A 17,046-nucleotide genomic window follows, 5' to 3' on the forward strand; every position below is an offset into this window, starting at 1 on the left:
CTTTTCCTCATTTGACAATTCTAAGTTTAAGCCTTCTAATTAGTTTAAATTAAATAACTTACTAAAGTAACTTTGTCATCTATCTTTAATGTCTTCGTCTTTAACCAAGACAATATCATCCTCACTTTTTATACATTTTACATTTCCTAAGTCCTTACTCTTCATTTCTCTACCTTTAGCAAGTTTAAATATATCTTTTTCCCCTTCTTTTGTATCTAATTTATCATATAAACTATTAAATGATCTCTATTTAGCTTCACTAATGGTTTTTTTTGGCATCTTTTCTTGTCTCCTTATACTTTTCAAAGTTATCCATGTTTCTACATTTTTGCCACGTTTTAACCAAATTCTTTTTGTCTTTATGGTTTTTTGTACATCTTTATCCCACCACCAACTTTCTTTGCTACTCGAGAATTGTTGGAATTGGTGTATTCCCAAGAGGGGGGTGAATTGGGTATTTTAAAAATTTCTGCCTAGATTAGGTTCAAATTGAATTGCAGTTAGTAATACACAACCAAGGGTCTTTCTAAAACAGTGTCAATTCCCCAAGCAATTAACTAAGCAAATATTCAAAGCATATATAGTAAACTCAATAATTCACAATCATAGACAATCATAAAACATAAACATTCAAGTGTAGGAATAAAACTGCGAAAATTAAAATCAGGCATAAGAAATGTTATCAGGGTTCAGTCAAACTTGCCTACATCCTCGCCTTAAGCTCACAAGTAAGAGAATTCACTAAATTGCTCACTTGCAGGTGGAGCAACATCGATTATAATCACCTCTCCTTACTAGGTGAGGGAATACCCCAAGTCACATTCACAGGGCTAACCCCAACCTTTACAAGCACACCTTACGGTACAATAGGTCCTCCTAACTAGGCCTGAACTATTTGGTGCTTTCTTAACCGGGTCTAAGCAATCCGATGCACGTTATAGGCCAGTGCAATCCTCTTCCAACTAACACGTCAAGAATAAAACCAGTAAATTTCATGTACGATACAATCCTTCTTACAATAAGCAGACAAGTACACCAATAAGCACAATACACTCACAAATGATAAAGATTTATACGCTAGTGAGACCGTGCAGTTTATGTGACAACTCTTATAAATGTGTACATATATATATATATATATATGTGTGTGTGTGTGTGTGTGTGTGTGTGTGTGGAGAGAGAGAGAGAGAGAGAGAGAGAGAGAGAGAGAGAGAGAGAGAGAGAGAGAGAGAGAGAGAGAGAGAGAGAGAGAGATCTTCGATTCAAATATGAAAAGTTTTCTAAGTGTATTTCAAAGATCTAAAGCCCAAACAAAATGATATCTCCACAAGTATTTTTCAACAATGAAGAATAGGAGATGGATGATTAGCCTTCCAAAAATATTTTCAAATAAGCACAATAATATCTCAACAAATATTTACAGGATGCAGTATAGGAGATATTTGATGTCAGCTCAACAAAAATACTTTAAAAATAAACACAAGAAGAGCTTCTTGAGTCTTGCAATGAAAATGCAAAAAGACTCACAAGCAATGAAGATTTTTTCCAATCAGATATTTCTAAATAAAAATATTATGGGAAGAACTCAAAGCTCTCTCTTAAAAAATATTTTAAAATCAAATGAATGAGAGAATATTAGCTTTAGAGAGATGTAATGAAAAAATCACAAGAATAAAACACAATCACTCTTCAAGTTGCAATGGATTTGCAAATGAAGAGGATGAACAAATAAAGCTCTTTCCTTAAAATGATTTTGCAAAGAATAATGTAAGAGAGAGACAAAATATACTTGATTTTGAAATGTATAAACAATAATAGTTCAAGAAAATTTTAGAGAAAATTTTGTTAATCAAGTGCTATTCATCTTCCTAATTTGGACAAATGAAGGGGTGTTTATAGAATTCCCACAAAATATAACTGTTGGGAACATATTGGGAATTTTAGAAAATTTTAACCCCTATTTAGCGCGGTTAAAAATATGCGAATCCGAGAGGTTTGGTCACTTGGAGCTATGGGTCGGTCGTCCAAATAGACACAACATATTTGAAAAAAATTAAGGGTTCGGTTGACCGAACGCAGTGTCGGTCGGTTGAGGTAAGGGTGATCCGAACCCTTCGTAGGTTCGATCAGCTGAGGTCTAGTTCAGTTAACCCAGATGTCAAGCTTGGCCGCCCAGTCTCATTTTAAACCTTCAGGGTTGGTCTGTCGAGGGCATTGAGTCCGTTAGGATTCTAGTTTGGGCTACCAAGGAAGATGTGTGCAAGGTGGGTCGATCCATCGACCGAGTCGTCTTTGGTCGGTCGAGGCAATTTGAACCGCAATAGGATGGTTGACTGAGGCTTTCTAATTAAGCCAAAAAATACAGCGTCGGTCGACTAAACTTAATTTTAGTCACAATTTTGTCCCTAAAGATATTTCAAAAATCCTAATTTGATTTTAGCTTTAGTGAAACGGATTTTTGGTGCAAATGTTGGATCCCTTAAAGTCAGTTTATGGTCATTGAGCATTCAATCCTATCATGCATGCAGTGCACTATTACAGACCAAAAAACAAAATGCAATTACAATAGAAATATGCGACTTCTTCTTCTTCTTCTTCTTCTTCTTTTGCTCTTAACTCTTCATGGAATATGCCATATGATGTGAGCTTTAAGTCCCGCATGGCCTCCATTTCCCGTCTCCTTATGTGTGTGTTGAATTGTACACATGTTTAAGCACTTAATACACATATAAGATACTTGTACTTTGTCAGCATCAAAACAGGGATAGGACTCAAAAAGTCAATAAGAATCTTCCCCTTGATTCACCTAAAATCTCTTTTGATATATGTTTAATAGAGTTAGCTAATCTACTCCAAAGTATATTTATATCTATTACATCCTTTATAGTCCAATCCCCATCTTTGATCATTTTATCTTTAAATTTAATTATATTTTCTCCTTTTAGGTTCCACCTGTAACAACCTGCTACTTATATCACATTTTTTTTACTATACATATAACATGAATATCATCTACCTGAAATACTACTAAAAATATCTCAGGCTCAAAGGAGCACTGAGGAAACTCTGTACATCATACATTCCTAAGCAGCGGTATACAAGAAACTGTAAACTGTCATATACACAATACTAGAAAACTATAATATTTTGAAGTATATTTACAACACAAAATACCCAGTGACAACATCAAAAACCTGGAATCTACCCCAAATCACTGGCACAAAAAATACACCTACCCTTCCAGTAAGGGCAGTGCAAGACAACCTCTATCCGCGAGCCTGATCTGCTCGTCTAGCTGAATCTCCTGAAAAATAGTAAGTCACTGGGATGAGACAATGCTCAGTAAGAGGAAATATGCTATTATTAGTGTGTGGCGGCTAAGTTGCACATTTAATATACTGAAATAATACTGATATTGTAAAATGAGTAAGCTGATATACTGTACAAAACACATGTATTGTAGTTTAAAATACAACTGCATATTTGAGTTGCTATCTGTACATACTGCTAATATAATAATATAAACTACTACTGTATGATATATCTATACATAGGAACTTCTGCTAATACCCCGAGATTTGTATGTCATGATATAACCCCTCATGACAGGGTTGTGCGGCCTATAGGTTAGACTTACTTTAGTTGGCCTACCAGGCAAGTCAATCTGTATCTAGCATCCGCCAATCTGTCAATTTGTCAATCTGGCCCACTGAGATCTCTCCGGGCAATCTCCAAATCTATCTCATCTAACTGGCCACCTCAACCTAGCATGCTGCGGAGACTGCAATCTCTCCTGGCATGGTTAGATGGAATCCACATACTATCTAAGTTATGTGGTTGCACATGTCTATAATAGCAATGGTACCGTGCTCTGCTATATATCTCTGTCTGTAATATCCACATGGATTTGATACTGTGTAATACTATATATAAAAATATATATACTTATCTTGCCGTTTTAACTTGATTTTAAAACAACCATAACACTATAAATCTGAGCTGTAATATCTGTAATATCTACTTGAAATATCTATAATATCTGTCTGTAATATCTGTAATATTTATCAAAAAAATTTGTGATATCTATCTGTAATATCTATGATATCTATCTGTAATATTTGTAATATCTATCTGTAATATATGTCTGAGTGTTATGGTTTAGTAATCATGTTATTCTAAAAAATTCTATAAATTTTACTTTCTGCTAATAAAATTGTATAACTGGATATCTGTAGTACTTCATAATCAACATATTAAACTATAATAGACTCAGGTCACACAACTATGTAATTGAAATCTCATGCTTCATAAATGTAATTTCTATGAAATAATAATACTCATGATATTCTGGAAAAATAAACTGATCAACATGCTTGTAAGTATACATACAAAATCTTCTCATTATATATTCTAAAACTCCCTAGCATAGCATATTTTCCTTACCTAATTTTTGAAAAGCCCCTACTGTACTCAGGCCCTACACCTATAGGGTTCCCCGCTCAATATCCTGAAAATAATATTTCCCAGAACCAAACATCAGTATATCTTCGTACACTACATTTCTTATAGCTGTAGTAAAGACGAATACTAAATAAAATGACTTACCCTAAAATTGGGATGAAATTCAAATCACTTCCACCAACGATCCACTCCGATAGATTTACAGAGAACTTTCCCAGGAGCGTCATGGTGGCCTTAGATCATCGATCCGACGAGAAATGGATTCGAGATCAAAGAGAGAATAGGAGAGGGACATTTAGAGAGAGAGAGAGAGAGAGAGAGAGAGGAAGAATTCCCACGCCAACATTTGCTGAAAATCTGGGTTTTAGGTATTTATAGCCCCTGATTCGTTGACAAGACACATCATCTCATCGACGAGTCCTTGAAGAAAGTTCATCGACGAACCCGTACCCCTCGTTGACGAATTTCAGACTGCCAAAAACCCCCCTCTTGGTATCTTCTCGTTGACGAGACATGTCCTCGTCAACTAGTCCCTCATGTATTCTCGTCGATGAATCCCCTATGTTCATCAACAAGACCCTGATTAATTCTCCGGGTTATTACACCACCACTTATGTAACGTCCCAAACCCATAAACCCGGCCTGGTGCGCTAATTAACCATGCTTTGTGGTGCCCCGAACCCGCCTTGTGAGACTCAGGTGCCACATCATTCATTTTCCTGTACCTGTTATTCCATTAATAATTACGCACAGAAAACATAACTACAATCCTCAATCAGTATAATACTTGAGTTTTCTACATCTTTCTACATTCCACCATAAATCATACATCCACCTATATCCACATATATACATAACTCCAAAAACATAATTCACAACTTCCAGTATTCACAATCATCTATTTCTCAAAAGACTTAAAACATAAACATAAAACATAAATTTATACAACCCAAAAATATCATCAAGTTTATACCCTTTCCCTTCTCTATAACCCGAAAATGTTGTAATAACCTCGAGCTCTCTAAGCTCGATCTCGCGGATGTCCTAAAAAAGATAAATTTGTATTCGGGTGAGACACATCTTAGTAAGGGAAAAAATAATATATTAAATCAGCGTGTGACCAACATGAGGTTTGTAAATAACATATATAATCTTCATTTGCATTTAATCATAATTTCTAAAATCCTTTCCAGAGCCTAATCAAACACATGCAAGGTATTTTACCAACGAGATTTCTTAAGGATAGGGGTGATTACCCGCCCATACAAGTAGCACCCCACTACTCTGATACTTTAAGCAACCCGAAGGTCACAATTGAAGCATATCAGGGCACTCACCATACTTAGTAAGCCCTTAAGTGAAAAAGTAATCTCGTACTCACACAGTTCATCCAAAGGTTTACCAGTGAAGGCTCCCGAGAATAGGAAAATTTACTCACTCATACAAGTAGTTTCCCTCTACCATAGTACATTATGCAACCTACTACTACACCTGATACTAACCAGGGCACTCGCCTTTATCAACAAGCCCTTGAGCAAAGAGTTTGTCCCGCCCAAATGTAACATGTTATACTAGCATACATATTGATACTACTATAATACATTATTCTGTCTGTCATTTATTCTGCATTTCCCAACTGTTCATGTTTTCATCTTTGACATTTCATTTCATTTCACTTTACGTGACTTTTTCCCATTTCACATTGTTCACATTTCACATTTCATATCCATTTCATTCTCATTTTCATTTCATAATATGCCTAACATCTTTCAGCTGTTTGTGTATTAAGTCCCAACATCTTTCAGCTGTTTTTGTGTTAGTCCTAACATCTTTCAGCTATTTTTGTGTTAGTCCATATAGAAATGCGCTAGTCTGCTACCCAGCATCTTTCAGCTATTTTTGTACTAGTCCCAACATCTTTCAGCTATTTTTTGCATGGTTGCATTAACACTCACATGCAACATATTTCATATAACATTTTCATTTCAGTTCATTCCCTGTATATCCTGCATCTTATACCTATAACATAATTCCACACAGTATTCTATTTTACTCATGCCACACTATTTAGTAGTAAAATTCATATATATATATATATATATATATATATATATATATTTCCTGTAAAATAATCCAACCTACATTTAATATTCATATACTGGAAATATACCTTTAATTTCTTACATAATTATCCTGAAAAATATTTCACTTTCATCAGCCCATTTTCACATATACATAACTAATATAACAGTTCTAGGCTCAGAAATCATAATTTAATCGGTTGGCATTTTTAACCCATAAGAAAACGTATACACACATATTCATAACATATTTCATTTTCTAATTAATTCCTAAAAATATGGTTTAATATATATTGTTAGCTTTGGTGTATTCCCAAGAGGGAGGTGAATTGGTATTTAAAAATTTTATCCCCTAGATCAATCCACTAACAACAGTATTACACAAGCCTAAGGTCAACCTAGTGCATATAAAATAAATCAATGTAAATATATGGAGGAATTTAAACTACAATAGAAATTTAACCAATTATGCACAATAAAGCAATAAAGGAGACGATACCAGAAATGTTATCGAGGTTCGGCAAACTGCCTACGTCCCCGCCTTGACTAACAAGTACAAGGATTACCACTATAAGCTCACTTAACAGGTGGAGCGACACCTAAACAATCAGGTTAATTAACACAGGGCTGACCTCAATTTTTACAACCAGGTCAATTCACACAGGACTGACCTCAACCTTCACAACCAATTCTTACCGGGCTAGATTACCGCCCCCTCAGGCCAAGCCTAGAATACAACAAATTTCTCAATATAACAAGGTACAGTGATTATGCTTCTCAGTCAAGCAGATATGTACCAAATGTAATCAATCAAATGCACATCAACTATATAGGTAAATGTAAGCTCAGTGATATGAATATTTGTATAAACAACACTCAACAAGATATTATCACCAGAATGTTCAAGAGTGTTCTAAACAAGCTATATCTTTAAAACAAATTATATTAAATCTCAATAACGAATCAAGGTTTCAAAGATGCAAATCAAATGCTCAAACTAACTCAAAAGATTTCTTTCAATGGAATATGCACAAGACTAGTTTGAAAATAATTTAGCTTGTAGGAAATATTTTTGCACAACAAAAACAAAGTTACATGACACTTGCAATAACAATGCAAATATACTAAAGCTTGTTAGTTTATCCCAACACAAGATTTATAAAAGTGAAATCTGTGAAATAAACTTAACTAAAACTCCCCAAGAATAAATCAAACAATCAAACAAGAATAGTGGGAGTATTAGTAATATCTAGTAATCACAGGCATACTCAATAAGCTCTCACAATATCTGGATATATCAAGGGAATGAATTTTGAGAGTATTTGGGCAATATGAGCTTTTGGAAGTAGAGAGGATTTTGCATTTAATGATTTTTTGCTAATCAAATCTTTAATCCACACAAATGAACTCATATTTATAAACCAAGGCAAAAAAATAACCATTTAGGACCTATAGGGTATTACTAGAAAAGGTTTAAACCGTTTCAGAAAAATTAACCCTGCTTTAAGCTTTTTAACCTTGGTAAAAACTTAAGTAACTCGAGAAGATTCAGGTGGCTAAACTTTAGTTTGGTCGCTCAAAAAGACTCATCTGAAAAATTATTTTAAACGGTTCGGGTGCCTAAGTTTGGATTTGGTTGGTTGAACAAAAGTCAGAAACATTTGTGCACAACTCTGGTGCCCTAAATAATGTTCGGATAACCGAACATACCAATTCGGTCACCCGAGGCCTGATTTGAACTAAGAGGTTCGGCAGCCCGAGTTGGTGAGAAGTCCCTTTCTAAGGGTTCAGTCGCCCGAGGGCGATGCGTTCATTCTTGGTTCGGTAGCCCGAACCCAAGTCAAACTGCTGACTTTCTAATAGTTCAAGCGCCCAAGGAGTTTTGAACTCCTGGGGTTCAGGTGCTAGACCTCACTCATTTTATGCTTTTTTTGTTTAATTCAATTCCTTTTTACACACCTGATTATGAATGATATTTGTGCATGAGTGTTGGGACCTAAGGTCCTACTAGGGTCTTACTGAGCTTACAATATATCCTATATGCACGACATGCAAATAATTATTACAGACCTTATATCCTACTTACTATTATAGACCCATATTACATAAAATGAATTTATAACATGAAACTAATCTTCAGTATCTTCATGCTTTGCTTTCATGTGCCATTACTTGATCTGCTAAAATGAACCTGCACATACACTTGAAAGCCATCAAATACCTGAGTATTTGTCATTATCAAAACCGGGTGTGACCAATAATGTAATGACCTGCCTAATTTACCATATATTCTTTTTTTTTTTCACGTAATAGCATGCTAATAATCATGATAACCATAAACATAATCCACCCAGACCCTATGGGTACTGGGGAATAAACCTGTCATATATCACTAACACCCTAGCAGCAAAAAACATACGTCATGTACATAACAAACCAACCATCCAAATACATTACCATAGTTTTACAAACCTGTCATATAAATACACACACATCCCAAAATGATCATAAAGTTTCCTAGGGTCACTACCCAAAAACCCATCTGACACTAGCATAGCAACTTACCCTTCTGGTAGGGTAGATGGGGCGACCACTAACGCTGCGAAGCTCTATCCACTCCTCTACCTGGATTCCCTGAAATGTTTTAGAGCTGGGGTGAGACACCTCTTAGTAAGGAAAATAAGCTAATATCAGTGTGTGGCAACATAAGTATTTTCATGTGTCATAAGCATATACTGTATATAAATCGTATCTGTGAAAACTGTCTGATAATTTATTGAATAAACATATTTAAAAGTAACATACATGTCATGCTATATCTCTGTATGTGTAAATCATCTTATACAACTATATAATACATGAAATAAATCCCAGAATGGATAGCTAGCTAGTGTCATGTATTACCCCCACATGACTGGGTTTTGCAGCCCGAAAGCGAGAACTTGCAATGGTTGGTCGACCATGCTAGAACAAAAACTCTGATCTATAAGTACGATGGACCTACCCCACCTAGTTCCGGACTGCCAGGGGAACATCTCCAAACTACACTGAAGCCACATCAATTGCCACCTTACCACACTCTGATTGTGTGGTTGCACTATCATAATCTGAATATATATAGCTACGGTATCGTGCTCCTGAAAACTAAACTAAACTAAGTCATTCTGGTTTTGATATCATATATTATGTTTCATATGCTGAACATAACTGTTTCATCATAATATCTGACACAATAATAATTTCATGAAAATAGCATATCATACATCACCGCCCTTGCGTCGGCATATCATATCATAAAAATTATAGTTTTTGTGCCATTTCATATAAATTACGGCCCTTGCGTTGTATCATATAAATTACGGCCCTTGCGCCATTGCATTATAATATACTTCAAACATATTTTTGTACTATTTTTAACAAATTCTTTAAATAGTGATAGCATGCTTATTCTGAAAACATAGCATTTTGTCATTAAATAAAATTATAAAATTCTATACCCATGCCACACAAAAGTAAATCATGTTCTACTCATAAAATCTGCACTGAAATCATTTTCCCTAATTAAATGTATTAAAACAATGTCTTGTTAACTGCAGTAAATTTCCCAAACATAATTCTATGTTATACATAATTTCCTTGAATAAAATGTTGTAAAATAGTAAATATTTTCATGAAAAATACTGACTTAATTTATTCCCTTACCTAGCTTACTGAGATGCCCACACAGTTCAATCCTGAGCCCTTGGCGCTTACCTGAACCCTAAATTCAATGACCCTAATTCAACTTCAGAATGCTCAATATTTAACATTTCAAAATCTACAATAATTAAATAATAATTAGTCCCTTAATAACCCCTTTAGCCTAATTTTGGGGTTATGCCTACGACAACCCCACGAGAAATCCGCTCCGCTAGACTTGTAGAGAATCATCCATAGATTCTCGTGGTGGTGTCTGATCATCAATTGGGCTTAAGATTTACGAGAAATTGAGGCAAAAGTGAGAATTGAGCTTTTCTCGGGAGATATGCCTACGTCGCTCCTATGACAAATCCGCTCCAGTAGAAATATTGGTGGCGAAAAATGGAGTCCAACGGTATTATTCATTTCCTAATTGGCCAAATATCTGCCAAGAAATCGAGGAAAGAAAGAGACGGAGACGGAGGAAGACGTGACAAACTAAAAGAGAAATGAAAGGCAAGGAGTTGCGTGAGAATGGCGTAGAGATACAGAGAATGCGCTCAGAGATGAAATTCGGCCCACAAATTGGAATTGGATTTCAAATTCATCAAGTTGCATTTAATTCATTTCATTAATATATATATATATATATATATATATATATATTCAATTTCAAAAGTCATAGATACATTTAATGCTTTCCACTAATAATTATATTATATTAATATTATATATATATATATATATATATATATGTATGTATATGTATACCTATATATCCAATATATCATTTATTTAATACATTAATTTAATAAGGTTTAATTAATTATTTTATTAATAATTAATATTTTTATTATTATTATTTTTTCTTTCATACTATTTTTTTTTTCAGGTTACTACAAATAAGTATATAGTCCCCCTTACCTACTTTCTTGAACTATGCCAACAGGAATCCCCAAAAGATGCCTATGACGCTCACCCGGACTCTAGTTCAAAAACCTTAATTTAATTAAATAAACCCCAAATAACCTACTATTTATGCATTTTTTTAGCTTATAAACCTTTAGAACCCCAAAACTAAGAATCTTGACCCTTACCTCAACTTAGGAGCATTTCCTGAAAAGCTTAGTTTAGAAAATTGTTCCGCTAGATGTGTAGAGAATCTTCTCTAGAATAGCGTAGCGGTCTCTGATTGTCGATTCGGGCTGAATCTGAGCTGAAAAGTTAAAGAGCAGGGAGAGAGGCATTTTAAAGAGAGAAATAAGAAGGAAAAATGAATTTCCTTCGCCAAGAAGCTTCCTTTGACCTTTTATACTTGGAGTTGCCACATAGCCTCGTCGATGAGTAGACAGGATTTGTCGATGAGTCACAGAAGGAACTTCGTTGATGAGGAGATTCATTCATCGACGAGTCTTAAAATCTAAAATTTGCTCATTCGGGATCTTCTCGTCGACGAGGAACTGAACTTCGTCGATGATCTTCAATAGAACATTCGTCGACGAGGACATGAAACTCATCGACGAGGTCTGTTGTTCTCTTCTTTCAATTTTTTTCCCTTTTTCCTTTATTCCTTATTTATCTATTCCATGTATCATTTTTTCCTAATTATTTAACGATTAAAATTTTTCAGGTCGTTACTGTAACGACCTGTTTATTTTACCATTATTTTTTTTCCATGATAATAAAAATCAATACAATAAACCTAGCAGATTATAATCAACCTGAACCCGTGGGTACCAGGGATACGTCAGAAACACAACATAGAAGCCTAAGCAGCATGAAACATATAATCATATACATCTCAAGGTACCATTTAACACCATACCAGAGTTTACTACAACCATCATATAGATACACACATCTCAAAAGTACCCAAAATAATCCTAGGGTTTCCACCCAAAATATGTCTGACTCTAGCAAATACTTACCCTTTAGAAAAGGTAGATCAGCTATAACTATCTCTACAAAGCTTTATCCGCTCTCCTATCTGGGGCTCCTGAAATGTTCATATAATTTGGGGCGAGACACCTCTCAGTAAGGGAAATAAACTAATTCCAGTGTGTCGCAACATGAGTATTTCCGTGTTATACATAAAAGCATACATAAGCATATTTAGTAAACATGTCTGTATCATTTCTGGGAAAAACATGTATAATCATAGCATGACAGAACATACTAGATTTCCATAAGCATCATTCATCTCATATAATAATAATACAAAAACAACCCTGGAAGGTTAGCTGGCTGGTGTCATGTCTTACCCCCACATGACTGGATTGTGTGGCTCGAAAGCGAGGCCTGACAATGGGTGGCCAACCATTGCCAAGTCAAAATAAATGTCTGTAAGTACGATGGGTCTAACAAACTTGCTCCATACACCAGGGGCGCCAACACTTTAATAAACCATATCGACTATCCATCCTCATGCTGCCTCGTACGACAGCGATAACACAATATCATGATGATCATGGACACATAACTACAGTACCGTGCACGTGCAAGCCTAAACCAAGCCAACCAGGTTCTAATAGCATATAACATATTTCAAATTGTGATACATTGCTATTCCATAATAATAATTGTCAATTCATTATCCTCATATCACATTTCATATATATATAACGTAAAAATCATCGGCCTTTACGCCGGCATTCCATATTTTATCAATCACGGCCTGTACGCCATATCACATATCAAATAAGAGGCTCGGCCCGTACGCCATCATATCACGTAAATGGCTCGGTCCGTACACCGACATATCATGTAAGAACATCCTCGACCCGTACACTGGTATATCATATAAAACTCTCAACTCGTGCGCCGGTATATTATTTGTAAAACTTTGTATCATTTTAACATTTTCCCATAAAACAGTAATTCATAGCAAATACTACTCATGCCACAAAAAATGGATATTACGTATATTTAAAATATATCGTCATTTGCAACAGTAATTCCTGAACATAATGCATATATATAGATATATATATATATATATGTGTGTGTGTGTGTGTGTGTGTGTGTGTGTGTGTGTGTGTGTGTTTCCCGAAATCAAATGCTGTAAGATTATACATATATTTTTATAAAACAACTAGCTTAGTTTATCCCCTTACCTGATTCTTGAAAAGCCCTTAAAACAATCAATCCTGCACCCTAGGGTTCCCCATTCAATACCCTGAAATCAACATTTCTCATAACAAAAATTCAGTATTTCTACGCATACTACGTTTTCTACAACTGTAGGGAAGGCCAAATACTAAATAAAAGTCTTACCCTGAATTCGGGATGAAATCTAAACTAGCCCCATCGACGATCCACTCCAGTAGATTTGTAGAGAACTTCCCAGGAGTGTCGTGATAGCTTTGGATCATCGATTCATCAAAGAACAAACTTAGAAATCAAAAGAGAATTGTAACGACCTCAAAATTCTTATCATTTTTTTTTAACATATAGAATAAACATTCCTATGCAGTGGAAATACAAATCATAAAACCATTTATACATCAACTGTACAATACCAGATTCTAGAATATACAGACCATACAAATGCCCCTCCAATATCATCTACTCATAAAGATATACAACTCTGACAAAAACTCACCCTATAACCAGGGTGATCTGAGCTACACTCTACTCGCGGCCCTGATCTGCTCGCCTCACTGGCTCACCTGAAAAATGTTAGAGTAATGGGGTGAGTCGACGCTCAGTAAGTGGAAATATGCTATTACTAGTGTGTGACAACTAAGTTAAGGATACTTTCTAAAATAATAACCGAACTGCAATGTAATAAATCATCTGTAAAACATATCTTTCTTTCACAATTTAAAACATATTGTATCGTCTGTTTTTCTACTTTTCATACTGTTAATATCATACTATACTCATCATATACTGAAAAACTGTAAACATATATATATATATATATATATATATATATATAACTGTGTTTTATCCCTGGGACTCTATACATCATGATTTGACCCCTCATGACAAGGTTGTGCGGCCCATAGGCGGGACTCTATTTGGTCAGCCCTCCAGATAGGTCATCATACTCTACACTACCTCAGCCCGGCCAAACTGCATCCTCTTCTAAGCTCTGGATTGGCTACTACCTCGTCAAACCGGCCCCCTTAACCCAGTGTACTGGGGAGCTGCATACTCTCCGAGCACGGCTGATGGTACCCACATACTATCTGAGATATGTGGTTGCACTCTATCTGTATCTAACAACAGTACGGTGCTCTATAATCTGTATCTGTCTGTGTATCTTTCCTCAGGGATTTGATACTATATACATATATACATATATACTCTTTTACTGTTTTCATCATGTTTCCAAAATTACCATAACATGCTATAACACTGTATATATATATACTGTTCTGAGTATCTGTATACATGTATATGGATATATGTATATATCTGTTTCATGAAACCATTCATATAAAAGCTGTATAAGCATGTACATTTCTCTATGAATATAAATCTATATCTATATATTCTGTGTAAACCCATATACTGGAAAAACTATGTAAATTGTATGTACTGTCAATAACTGTGTATTCAGTATAGTATGATACATCACAAAACTATATAAATTCTTTATCTCAGGAAAATCTACTCAGGCCACACAAACATTTAACCCATATTCTATATAAACTATATAATAAACTGATATGAATATATGTTAATAAATTCTCTAATAACTTAATATAAAAATTCCTAGCATAGCATATTTCCCTTACCTCAACTTTGAAAAGCCCTTATAAAAATCTGGCTCTATACCCGCAGGATTCCTAATCCAACATCCTTAAAATGCAATGTCCAAGAACAAAACATCAGTATTTCTTAGTCTACATCATTTCCTATAACTGCCAGAAAGTCAAAAACTCAATAAAAGACCTTACCCTAAATTTGGGATGAAATCCAACTTCGTTTTCTCGACGATCCGCTCCGGCAAACTTGTAAAGAATTCCACCAGGAGCGTCATGGTAGCTTCAGATCGTCGATCCGGCGACTGGTGGGGTTGAAAATGACGAGAGAAGGGAGAGAGTCGTAGGAGAGAGAGAGGCGCTGGAAATTAGATAAAATCCCGGATTCCATATATATATAAACCAAGGGATTTCATCGACGAGCCCGTTCTTCATCGATGATTCCTTCACAAATTTCGTCGACGAGACCCTGTATTCGTCGACGAAATTCAGGCTGCCTCAGAACCCCGCTCGGTATTTTCTCGTCGACGAAGCCATATGTTCATCGACGAAATCCTTGAAGCCTTCGTCGACGAAGTCTACGGCCTCCTTCTATTTCTATATCTATTTTCTCTCCCTCTTATTATTAAAATGTTATTATTCTTCGGGTCACTACAAGAAGGGGTAGAAATCGAAGAGGAGAGAGAAGAGGGAATCTGCGAATGATATTTTGGCCAAAAATGAAGTTTAGGCATATTTATACATTGGCCTTCGTTGATGAGCCACGTCACCTCGTCGATGAGGTCAAGAAGGATGTTCGTCGATGAACATTTGCTTCTCGTCGAAGAAATTCAGAGATGGGCAAATAGTCTCTTGGTATTTTCTTATCGATGAAATTCAGAGATGGGCAAATATTCGCATTCGTCGATGAGGACCTATTGTGCCCCCTTTTAATTTTCTTTTTCTCCCTCTTTGTTATTTAAATACCATAATTCTTCGGGTCACTACAGTTACATTCTCCCCTCCTTTAGAAAATTCGTCTTCGAAATTTCGCTAATCATTCATTTTCACATTTCCAGAATTTTTTTATATATTCCATACAATTTAGTATATATCACCAAATACTTTTGCATCATCAATAATATAATCATTATATAAACTTCTCAATCATCCATAATATAATTAAATTATAATTTTCTTAATCATAAACCCATACCTGTGCCCCTGACATTCTCTGGCTCAAGTTGGATCAATGAGTAAACTCGTGTTGGACCACCTCTGCCAAGTGGTATTGGCTGCTTTCCTCGATCTTGATTCTGTGCAGGTACAATAGGTAACAGTTCCCTACAATTCTTCTTAATATGCCCTGATTTACCACACCTGAAATAGTTAGGAGTTCGAAACCAGCATTCACCCCTATGCCTCTTATTACATGTCTAGTATACGGGGTGAGATGAGTATCCTAATAACCGGGATAACCTTGATCTCCTGCCTCCTGCCTCGAGCCGACTGCATCTTTCCATTTATTTCCTAATCCTTGACTGACCTCAGTCTGAAAACTGGGTGGTGCAAGCCTCTTCTTCTGCTCTGTAGGCTTTGTACTGCTCGAGATGCTTTTTTTTCCAGTACCAAAGCCTTATCAACCAAATATGAGAAATTATGAACCTGGAATTCCACCACTAGTTCATAAATTCTGCGTCTTAGGACTTTTTCAAATTTCCTGACCTTCCTTACCTCATTTGGGATCAAAAACGTGTGAAGCGAGATAGCTCCACAAATTTTTCTACATACTCCCTAATAGTCATATTCCCCTGGGTCAGGTTAGTGAACTGTTCAATCTTTCCCTCTCTGACAGATAATGTAACGTCATGCTTAACTAATCATATAATAGAACATAGTAAATAAATTAGTCAACCTGAACTCATGGGTAGCGGGGACACCTGTCATACACAGCGGAACCTAGGCAGCAATAAATGTAAATCATCAACCTCAATACCACAAAATACATAATACCAGAGTTAACTATAATCCCAAAACACTGTGTTTATATACAATTTCTCAAATCACAAAAAAAAATCTCTAGGATCCCACATCAGAATTTTCTGATCCTAGTTCAGGACTTACCCTCCTAACGG

This window comes from Malania oleifera, chromosome 5, assembly GCF_029873635.1.
Source record: "Malania oleifera isolate guangnan ecotype guangnan chromosome 5, ASM2987363v1, whole genome shotgun sequence".
Classification (NCBI taxonomy): domain Eukaryota; kingdom Viridiplantae; phylum Streptophyta; class Magnoliopsida; order Santalales; family Ximeniaceae; genus Malania; species Malania oleifera.